Here is a 12,505-nt window from a genome sequence, read left to right on the forward strand (position 1 = left end):
AATCAAAAAAGCAAGAGTTTCAGAAAAACATCTACTTCTGTTTTATTGACTACGCCAAATCCTTTGTGTGGATCACAACAAACTGTGGAAAATTCTTCAAGAGATGGGAATACCAGACCACCTGACCTGCCTCCTGAAAAATATGTGTGCAGGTCAGGAAGCAGCAGTTGGAACTGGACATGGAGCAACAGACTGGTTCCAGGTCAGGAAAGGAGTACGTCAAGGCTGTATATTGTCACCCTGCTTTATTTAACTTATATGCAGAGTACATCTTGTGAAATGCTAGACTGGATGAAGCACAAGCTGGAATCAAGATTGCCGGGAGAAATCCCAGTAACTTCAGATATGCAGATGACACTACCCCTATGGCAGAAAATGAAAAAGAACTAAAGAGCCTTCTGATGAACGTGATAGAGGAGAGTGAAAAAGTTGGCTTAAAACTCAACATTCAGAAAACTAAGATCATGGCATCCAGTCCCAGCACTTCATGGCAAATAGATGGGGAGACAATGGAAACAGTGAGAGACTTTATTTTCTTGGGCTCTAAAATCACTGCAGATGGTGATTGCAGCCATGAAATTAAAAGATATTTGCTTCCTGGAAGAAAAGCTATGACCAACCTAGACAACATATTAAAAAGAAGAGACGTTACTTTGCCAACAAAGGTCCGTCCAGTCAAAGCTAAGGTTTTTCCAGTAGTCATGTATTGATGTGCCTACTGAGTGATTGAATTTAACTGACAAGACTAGGGTGTTAGCAGGCTTTGTTTTTGTTTTCCAGTCACTAAGTTGTGTCCGACTCTTTGTGACCTCATAGACTGCAGCACACCAGTGTCCCTGTCCCTGGCCTTCACTGTCTCTCCGAGTTTGCTCAGATTCATGTCCATTGAGTTGGTAATGCTATCTAACCATCTCATCCTATGTTGACCCCTTCTCCTCCTTAGCAGTCTTATATTCCCTTAATCTGGTCTCAGGTGGTCAGGTATCTTGAATCCTAAATCTTGGTTCTTAAATCTTGCCTCCGGTGCTTTCTCTGCTCCCCGTTTTTGATTAGCAACTGTTCTGATCTGGCCTTTGGAACTCAAGAAAGATCAAGAAGGCTGGAATCTTGCCTACGAGCAATAGCGGACAGAAAGGCCTCCATGCCTGAGAGTCCCACAGAGTGCTACTCAGTTTCAAGCATAGTCATGATGTCATTCATTAAATCCTCAGAACTTCTTTATTTTATAACTGAAAAATTGTACCCTTTGATCATCTCCCATTCCCCCACTCCTCAGCCCTGGAAACCATCGTTCTCTGCTTTTGTGAATTTGGTTTTTATTTTTTAGATTGCACATATAAGTGATACCATATGGCATTTATCTTTCTGTCTGTCTTATATCACTTAGCATAATTCCAGGTTCATCCACGTTGCAACAAATGGCAGAAGTTACTACATTTTTTAAGGCTGGATAACGTCTCACTAATATATACCTCATTTTCGTTTATCCATCCATTGTGCGTTCTGCTAACAGTGTATAGAGGCTTCCCAGGTGACACCATTGTAAATAACCCACCTCCCAATGCAGGAGACTTGGATTCGATCCCTGGGTGGGGCAGATCTCCTGGTGAAGGAAATGGCAACCCACTCCAGTATTCTTGCCTGGAAAATTCCATGGACACAGGAGGCTGGAGAGCTATAGTCTATGGGGTCCCAGAGAGTCAGACACGACCGAAGTGACTTAGCACACAAACAACAGTGTACAGGGGTTCCCTGCTGACTCAGTGGTAAAGAATCAGCCTGCTAGTGCAGGAGACACAGAAGGCCAGCGTTTGGTCCCTGGGTCAGGAAGATCCCCTAGAGGAGCAACATGCAACCCGCTCCAGTATTCTTGCTTAGAAAATTTCATGGACGGAGGAGCTTGGAGGGCTATATTGCATGGGGTCACAAATGATCCACTGAGCAGGCACACATAACCATGTACAAGGGTTCATTTCTCTCAACACCCTTGCTAACACTTGTTATCTCTTGTCTTTTTTATAATCACCATGCTAACAGGTGTGAGAGGATATATCACTGTGGCTTTGATTTGCATTTCTCTGATAACTAATGATGTTGAACATCTTTTTTATGTACCTGATAGCCATTTGTATGTCTTCTTTGTAAAAATGTCTATTCAGGTCCTTTTCCAATGTTTTAATTGGATTATGTGGCTTTTTATTTTTGTTTTTATTTTGTGCCATTGAGCTGTTCTGGTTCCTTATACTTTTTAAGTATTAACCTTTTATCAGGTATACGGTTTACAAATATTTCCTCCTATTCCATAGACTGCCTTTTCATTTTGTTGATTGCTCCCTTTGCATGCAGAAACATTTTTAGCTTAATGTATTGAATAGTTTTACTTGTTTATTTTTGAATTTTTCAGTTTTACTCCGATTATTGATTTGTAGTTTAATACCACTGTGGTCAGAAAAGATATTTGATATGATTACAGCCTACTTAAATTTGTTAAAACTTGTTTTGTGACTTAATATATGATTTACTCTGGAGAATGTTCTATGTGCACTTAGAAATATATATGGTGCTATTTAATGGAATGTTTTGTATATGTCTATTAAGATATCTGATTTACAGTGTTATTTACATCCACTCTTTCCTTATTAAATTTGTCCAGATGAGCTGTCTAGTCTGAAAGTAGGATAATTAAATCCCCTACTATCACTGTATTGTTGTCAATTTCTCCTGTCAAGTCTAATAATATGTGCTTTAAATATTTAGATGCTTCAATGGTAGGTATGTAAATATTTACAATCATTACAACCTCCTGATAAATTGACACCCTCTAAATGTCTTTTGGATTGAATTTTAGAAGATGAAGTGTGAAAGTGGAGATGTTTCTGGGCTTGAGTCTCTTACCAGTAGAGATGCAGAGGCAGGAAAGTAGCTAGCAAGAGAAAGAAAAGACTAACTGTGTACTTCGTGGCATTGCCATCCCTCTAGCTAGTCTGTGGTTTTGAGACTGTTGTGATGGCTGCCGTTGGAACTAAGGTGCAGATTACTGGATTCTGTGACTCTGTGGGTAGAAATGGTGCTACAAGGAGCAGCCTCTACCTGAAAGCCATTGCAATAGCAAGAGTAGCTGTTTGCTCTGCCCTCCTCTGACCCTCCTCGACCTCCATCCCTACCGTAGAGTCCTCCCAGGACGCTGAGGCTGACACAGCTGATAAAAGACCTCCTCCCACCTAAAGACCTTAGGCAACCAGGTCCTGGGTACTTGTCAGGGGCAAAAACATTACATTTTAAGCATAAAGAAATAATCCACGGAGGTTTCAGGAAGAAAAACATGTAAGGCAAGTAATGAGGAAAAAACTCAAGTTTAGCTCAAATGTCTCAATAGCCACAGTCAATCCAAACTTACAATAATATGTTGGCAGCTGAATTCTAAGCTGAGGCAAAAGATGCCTCAAATGTTAAACACAAGCAAGCTGTCATTCATGCCTAGATACAGAAGAAAGACCTTTAAAAACAGTACAAGATCTCAGGGAATGTAGCACTCAGAGACTATCCAGAAAGGTGTGATGAAACACTGCCCACTAATAGATTCAGTGAAATAAAAAATTCGGGAACATAGGAACTACGTCACGGTATTCCATTTCATTGCTGCTGTTGAGCAATGAATCCATTTAAATGAGGAAAACTACTACAGTTGCAAGAATTATAGTACACAAGGGAAAAATTATCAACAATGACAATATGAGATAATATTATGTTGTATAATAGCAAAAACATTGAGATAAAGTGAGAGAGGAAAGGTGGGTGGAAGCAGTGTGCAAAGTAATTAAATTATATGATTTATGTTACGAAAATAAAAAGAACTAAGAGACATCTGTATTCTTAACAGATGGCAAAAAAAAAAAAAATCCACATATGATCCCCAAAAAACACACAGATTATGCAGCCAAAGAAACAAAGGAAGTATCAGAAAGCATTGATACTGGGATTTCCTCTATAATACAGTCGGAAAACATACCAGCCCTTCACCTTCCCTCAATTATTTTGTTGGATGTCTTTCTGGCAACATTAATAACTCCCTGTTACCCACATTTTGGCAAGATTCTAAACCTTTACAGCCACTTTTAGGCATTAAAATATTTCACATACTCTAAATCAGCCTTTAATAGCACATCCAATTTAGTGTTTCTCTACATTCCCAGGCAGGGCATAGAATACCAGGAAGAAGTGTGGAGTTGATTATTTTCAGTCTTTGTCTACCTCCTTCTTCCCTTGCTTCTGCAACTCAAACTCCAGGAATAAAAATGAGCAGGCTAAAACTTCCTCACACAAAGGCTGTTTTAGTGAGTCTGCTGTTAGTAATTTTGTCTCACATTTGATTCCTTCTTTTTGTGTTGTTGTTGTTTGTTGTACAGTCGCTAACATAGGGGTGTTCCCATGTGGCACTAGTGGTAAAGAACCTGCCTGCCAATGCAGGAGATGTAAGAGACATGGGTTTGATCCCTGGTTTGGGAAGATCCCCTGGAGGAGGGCATGCAACCCACTCCAGTATTCTTGCCTGGAGAATCCTATGGACAGAGAAACTTGGCAGGCTACAGTCCATTGGGTCGCAAAGAGTCAGACATGACTGAAGTAACTTAGCACTCATGCTAAGTTGTCTGACTCTCTGCAACTAATGGACTGCCGCATTCCAGGCTTCCCTGTCCATCACTATCTCCTGGAGTTTGGTCAAACTCACGTCCATTGAGTTGGTGATACTACCCAACCATCTCTAAATACCCACCTCATCTCAATGAGGGTCCATGAATGGGTTCTTTAGAGGACTCCCTCAACCCATTGCCTCCAAACTGCACTATTCCCTGAGTGGTCCCTCTTCTGTTTTACCTTCTCAGAGTTTCCTTTTTATACTTTCTTGGTTTGTTACCTGTCTAACATCTACTTTCCCTAGCATTTAACATATCAAGATGGCATCCACATGAAAATTTGCTTTAATACCATTAAGTGAAATGAAGTGAAATCACTCAGTTGTGTCCAACTCTTTGCAACCTCATGGACTGTAGCCTACCAGGCTTCTCCATCCATGGGATTTTCCAGGCAAGAGTACCAGAGTGGGTTGCCATTTCCTTCTCCAGGGAATCTTCCCAACCCAGGGATCGAACCTGCTTCTCCCACCAGGCAGATGCTTTACCCTCTGAGCCATGTAGCATAGAGGTGAACTTTATACCATTATTGCCCTCTATTTTTTTTTTTTTTTTTTTGGTAATGTTGTTGAAGATTGCTGTTTCTACCCTCCTTCCTTCAGATTTTTCCAGGTGAAGAGTCTGACTTCTTACCTCTCAAGATCCTCATTTCAAGAAACCTCTGGAACTCTGTTCTCATAGCAGTGGGCTTGCCAAATTTTTGAGATATAGTAAGAATTCAACCTGGCATTCTGATGCCTGTTGTCAGGGCAAATACAAATTAAAATTAAGAAGTCTTTCAACCTATTGAAAAATAAGTGAAAGTAAAGGACAAGAGTCCCCCCTTCTTCTTTTTTTTTTAGAGTACTTACTTTAAAGAAATGTAATTATAAAGTTCTTTATATGTATTTTAGAAATGTATGTAAAACTTCTGAAAACATGAATAAGGCTTTTGCCAACGTTATGAGCCTGACATGCATTTCTTAAGGCCCTGATAACCATCTCTTTGAAATGTATACACCAAGGAAGATAGTACCCTACCTTCCAGTTTCTGCGGAAAGGCAGAAGCCTGACTTCCTCAGGGTCTTCTTGTGACACACTTTAGTCGTGTCTGACTCTTTGCGACCCCATGGACTGTATAGCCTACCAGGTGCCTCTGTCCATGGAATTCTCCAGGCAAGAACACTGGAATAGGTTGCTATTTCCTTCTCCAGTGGATCTTCCCCAGGGTGCCTAGTTTCAAATTACAAAACTCCCTCCTATTATAAAAGATTGTCTTTGCAATCTCTTAGCAGATTGCCTGTGATAACTGTCACATTCTGGTTTGATATTTATTTAATATGGAATTGTTTTCTTTCTCTTCTATCACTCTGGAGAGATTTGCTGGATTTGGAGGAAATTTTGTTTTTAATTTCATTTCCTCAACATTGTCCTGCAAGCAGCCATTCTTTTACAGGCCAATTAAATGCCCTGAGATATGAAAGCATCCTCTTTTTCTACACAAGAGTAATGAGACATCACAGCACTTTTTAGGAGGATATGACATGGCTCAGTGGGTAAAGAATCAGCCCACAATGCAGGAGACTAAGGAGACACATGTTTGATCTTTGGGTCAGTAAGATCCCCTGGAGAAGGAAATGGAACTCCAGTATTCTTGCCTGGAAAATTCCAGAGGAGCCTGGTGGGCTACAGTCCACAGGGTGCAAAGAGGCGGACACAACTGAGCACATGGCACATTACATTTATGTACTTTTCAGGAGCATGAGATTTTTTTTCAGTGAATTTCCTGTATGGACTGAACGAACTTAGTGCTCAGAATGGATATTTGATGGATTGATTATAATGCTCATGGGACGAGTTAGTACTCTTTGCAATCTGACAATATTTGTCACTCACTGTCCCTCAAATTTGCACAGATAGCCACACATATAATTGTATTTTCAGAATACCTTCTCTGGAAAATCATGCAAGAACATGTTGTCAGTGGTTACCTCAGAGCTATGAAGTTGGACTGGGAATTAGAAACAGTATTTGGAAGACTATATAGATTTCTTTTTTTCTTTCTTAAATATAAATTTTATTTTTTATTTATTTTGTGGTAAAATACATATAACATAAATTTAGCATTTTCATCATGCTTAAGTGTACAACTCAGTGGTATTAAACACATTAACATTGTTGGGCAACTGTCCTCACTATCCATCTGTAGAACTCTCTTATCACCCTAAAGGGTAACTCTAAACCCATTGAGCAGTAACTACCCATTCTCCTCTCCATAAGTCCCCTGGTAACCATGATTCTAATTCTCTCTATAAATTTGACTCTTCTAAATCCCTTTATAGGTAAAATCTTACAAACATTATCCTCTGTGATTGTATTATTTCATTTAACATACTGTTTTAAGATTCACTTATGTTATAAAATGTTAGAATTTTTTTTTTCACTTTTAAGGCTGAAGAATATTTTATTGTATGTATATACCACATTTTGTTTATCCATTTATCCATCAATGGACAGCTGGATTGTTTCCATCTTTTGACTATTATGAATAATACTGCTATAAGCATAGATGGGCAAATATCTGTTTGAGTTTCTACTTACAGTTGTTTGTGTATATGCCCAGAACAGAATTTCTGGATCATATGGTAATTCCATGTTTAAGTTTTTGAGAAATCATGGTACTGTTTTCTATAGAAACAATACCATTTTATAATCCTACCAGCAATATACAAGGTTTCATTTTTCTCCACATCTTTGCTGACTCTTGCTATTTTCCATTTTTTTTATTATAGCCATCTTAATGGGTGTGAAATAGCATTTTATTGCAGTTTTGACTTGTATTTCACTAAATATTACTGATGTTGAGTTTCTTCTCATGTATTTATTAGCCATCTTATTTGAACAAAAATCTATGCAAGTCCTTTGCCAATTTACTAATGGATTTGTTTGTATTTCTAGTGAGATTTAGTTCTTTATATATTCTGAATAATAATTCCTTTTTGGATTTGTGATTTGCAAATATTTTCTCCCATTCTATAGACTGTCTTTTCATTCTGTTGCTAACATTATTTGATGCAAAAAATTTTTCTATTTTGATGAAGTCTAGTTTATCTATTTTTTCTTTTGCTGCCTGTACTTTTGATGTGATATCTAAGAAATAATTGACAAACTCAATATCATGAAACTTTCCCCCTGTTTCTTTTAGGAGTTTTATGGTTATATCTCTTATATTTAGGTATTTGATCTATTTTGCATTAATCTTCATAAGTAGGTAAGTGTTATGTACTATTTTGTGTCTGGATGTCCTATTTTCCCAACACTATTTTCTGAAAAGACTGTCACCTCCCCATCAAATGATCTTGACACTCTTGTCAAAGTCATTTGACCATATACACAGAAATTTCATTTCTGAGATTTCTATTATACTCCATCAGGCTATATGTCTTTATTCTAGTACAACTCTTTTTTGACTATTTCTTTGTAACAAGTTTTGGCATCAGAAAGCATGGGCCCTTCATCCTTGTTATTCTCTTTCAAGATTGTTTTGGAAATTCAGTTTCTCCTGTGATAGCATGAATTTTAAGATGGATTTTTCTATTTCTTTAAAAAACATAATTGGTTTTCTTCAGTTCTGTTCTTCTTTCTTAAGGTTGTTCTCAGTATTCATGGTATTTTGTGCTTCCATACAAATTTTAAAAGTTTTTGTTCTAGTTCCATGAAAAATGTCATTGATGTCTTGACAGGTGCGTTACACTGAATCTGTAGATTGCTTTGGGTAGTATGGACATTTTAACAATATTATGTCTTCCAGTTCAAGAATATGTATATCTTTCCATCTGATTCTGTCCTCTTCAATTTCGTTTATCAATGTAATTGTTTTCTAAGTACAGGTCTTTTATCTACATAAGAAGGTTTGTTCCTAGGTCTTTTATTCTTTCTTATGCAATGGTAAATGGGATTGAACTTCTGATAGATTTTTGTTAGGGTAGAGAAATGCAAAATATTTCCATGTATTAATTTTGTATCCTGCAACATTACTGAATTCATTGATGAGCTCTAATAGTGTTTTCTTTAGGGAGAAATATTTGCAAATTATATAATTGATAAGGGGTTACTATCCAAAATATATAAACACCTCATACAATTCAATAGCAAACAAACAACTCAATTAAAAAATGGCCAAAAATTGGAACAGGCATTTTTTCCAAAGAGAAAATTCAGATGGCCAAAAGCACATGAAAAGATGCACAACATTGTTAATCATCAGAGAACTGCAAATCAAAACCACAATTAGTTATTACCTCACAACTGTCAGAATGCCTGTCATCAAAAGGACATAAATAACAAATGTTTATTTATGGGATGTAGAAAGGAAATTTTCCTACACTGTTGGTGACGATGTAAATTGACAATGTAAATATATATAGAGAGAGATATAGATATACACACACACACACACACACACATATACACAGACACACAGTAGAACACTACTCAGCCATAAAAACAAATTTTGCTATTTGCAACAACATGGATGGACTTGGAGGGTATTATACTATGTGAAATAAGTGAAATAAGTCAGAGGAAGACAAATACTGTATCTGTCAAATCTAAAACATACAACAGACTATTAAATATAATAAAAAAGAAATAGACTCATAGATCTAAAGGACAAATTGGTGGTTACCAGTGAGAAGGTAGGATGGCATGGAAAAATATAGATGTAGGGAATTAAGAGGTACAAACTATTATGTATAAAATAAGCTATAAGGATATATTATACAGCCCAGGGAATATAACCAATATTTTATAATAACTATAAATTAAGTATAACCTTTAAAAATTGTGAATCACTGTATTGTACACCTGTAGCATATAATATTGTATATCAATTATACATCAATAAAAATAAGATAAATTTGCTAAAACTTTCATTGGAATTTTGGTAGAGATTGAATTGATTCTATAGATCACCTTGAACAGTAATGACATCTTAACAATATTAACCTTCCAATGCATGAACATGAAATGTCTTCATTTACTTGCATGTTCTTCAATTTCTTTCAGCAATATTTTGCAGTTTTCCATGTATATATATTTTACCTCCTTGGTTAGATTATTTCTAAATATTTTCTTGATTTCTTAATCTTCTTTTTTGATTATTCATTGTTGGTGTATAAAATACAACTGATTTTTGTGTGTTGATTTTGTGTCTTGAAAATTTATTGAATTTGTTTATTACTTCTTACAAGTTTTCTTTTTTTTGCATGCATTCTTCACTGTATTTTATTTTCAATAAATATTCAAATGCAAGTCAAAGGGTACAAAAGCACACATTGTATAGACTCATTCCTTTCCTTTCCCTTCTGGTATTCACATTCTTTCTCCAGATTATCAATTTCTTATGCAATGTCCCAAATATATTTTTTAGATATATGAGCAATTAATATATCCTTATATTCATGCTACTTTGTACTTTTCTTTGTCCACTTTCATTATATCATAGCAATGTATAAAATGCTTCCTTATTCCATGATGCAAAAAGCTGCATGTTTGGCAGCAATGTGGTATACCTCTCATATTTTATTTCTTTTTACTGTTCATACTGTCCATCCATGCATTTCAGAAAGATATCCCTGAAAAGCAGTTTAATATGTTTCTTAATTTTGTTCTTTACCTTCCATGATATATATATATACACACACACATATATATATATGGTTAATAATATTTGCAAAATTAACCTGTATTTTATTTTCCTTTTCTTAATGACCTGTAGTGGTATCATAACCTTCTAGATTTTGTCTCAGGGGATATGCACAAAATATTGACTACTGACAATGCATCTTATCTACTTTCAATTTCTTAAAGTGGTAAATCTCAACCGGCAACCCTCGCCTCTGCTGTAGCTCAGCTGGTAAATATCCTGTCTGTAATGCAGGAGATCCTGGTGTGATTCCCAGGTCGGGAAGCTCTCTTGGAGAAGGGATAGGCTACCCACTCCAGTATCCTTGGGTTTCCCTGGTGGCTCAGGGAACCCACTACCATTTTTTTGCCTGGAGAAACCCCATGGACAGAGGAGCCTGGCGGGCTACAGTCCATGGAGCCGCAGAGTCGGACACAACTGAGCACCTAAGCATAGTACAGCACAACCAGCATTAAGTGTAGATCTGGACTCAGTATATTAAAATACTTCTGACACTGCCCTCATGTGCCTCCCTCTTGTTCTTTAGAGTATTAATTTCAGGAATTACATTGGACTTTTTCTTAGGGAATAGGCAATTGCTATACTCATTTTAAATACCTGCAAGGCCTGGAACTTACTGTTCAATTCTTTGAGTTAAATTTCTTTTGACTTTTGAGCATGTAAGTAAGCTACATTCTCAAAAATACCCCATGGCTTAAATGGAGAATGGATTTTGGGGACAACAAATCTATATATGTTAGTTGCTCAAAGTGTCCGATGCTTTGAGACCCCATGGACTGTAGCCCGCCAGGCTCCTCCACCCATGGAATTCTCCAGGCAAGAACACTGGAGTGTGTTGCCATTATCTTCTCCAGGGGATCTTCCCAACCCAGGAATTGAACCAGGTCTCCTTTGTGGGAAGATTCTTTACCATCTGAGCCAGAATGGAAAAATCTATATTTGCTTAGCAAGGCCTGATATTAACCATTTAAAGCTAAAACTTCTTAAGTATTCCATGATACACTCATAACTCAGGTGCCTTAAAGTTCTAAAGGAAAAAAAAAATTAACTCCTAATAGATGAAAGGCTTATATGTGGAAGATTCTGTTCCCAATAACTGAGACAGGAAAAGCTATAATTGTATCATCAATTCATGGTCAAGCACCAGTAGTCTGCATCCTGAAGCCGTTGAGGCTGCTACATCCCATCCCTTTGCTGAGGCCTGCCTGGAGGCACTAACTTGCCAAGTCTCCTGTGGCTGGCACTTGTTGAGGTTACATTTGCACTTCAACTTTGGTTGAGTCAACCTCTAGCCACATTCAAACACGCCTCATGCTTTTGCCTTGGTTGAAGACTGTAGGTCTCCTGTGACTGCTGGTGTCCATGGCCATTTATTTATGGTCTGGCACACACAAGCTAAACGTTAAGAAACTATTGATGACCCAGAGAAACAGCCACTCACTTGGGGATAAAGCATCATTAAGAAGCCTAAGATTTTCTATCTCTTGTTCAGGCCAACATGTAAAAGCCAAATTGTAACAGCTATACACTTATACAGTTGGGAAGAACAGCCTAATTGCTTGAAATAGGCATCTACAAACAGCAGAGTCAAGATGCTGTTTCCAGACAAAAATAAGCTCTAGGCACCACACATGTACCCCCATCTCAACAATATCTTTCTGTAATGTTCATTTTTCTCTTCCATATTCTACTGCCTACATATTTCAGCCACATACTTCACATTGAGGTAAAATGAGGCTTAATTAATCAGTAATTAGCACTACACCCCAGCACCCAAATGATAAATTAATTGAAAAATAATGACAAACATGTACATTGAAGACAAAGCAGATATTGGTGAGTAGTTTTCCTAATACTGAGATTTGTGTTCATGACTGTCATTCCTAGCAGGGTTAGGCTGATAGTCATCTCATCTCAAGGATAGATCCTGCACTTGGAGAAGAAAAGCAGATTCATGTTCAATCTGGGTAACTCACTACTGAGAGTAATGAGAAAGTATCTGGTCAACATATACGTCCTTCCTTTATTCTAAATCCACCAACTGTATAAGCCATTTAATTTTTCCTCCTGTGCGGTGGATAAATGAATGGATCTAAGTCAGTATTGTTACATGAATGTGGCTTCCTCT

Source organism: Cervus canadensis, chromosome 17 (assembly GCF_019320065.1).
Source record: "Cervus canadensis isolate Bull #8, Minnesota chromosome 17, ASM1932006v1, whole genome shotgun sequence".
In the NCBI taxonomy this organism is placed as follows: Eukaryota; Metazoa; Chordata; class Mammalia; order Artiodactyla; family Cervidae; genus Cervus; species Cervus canadensis.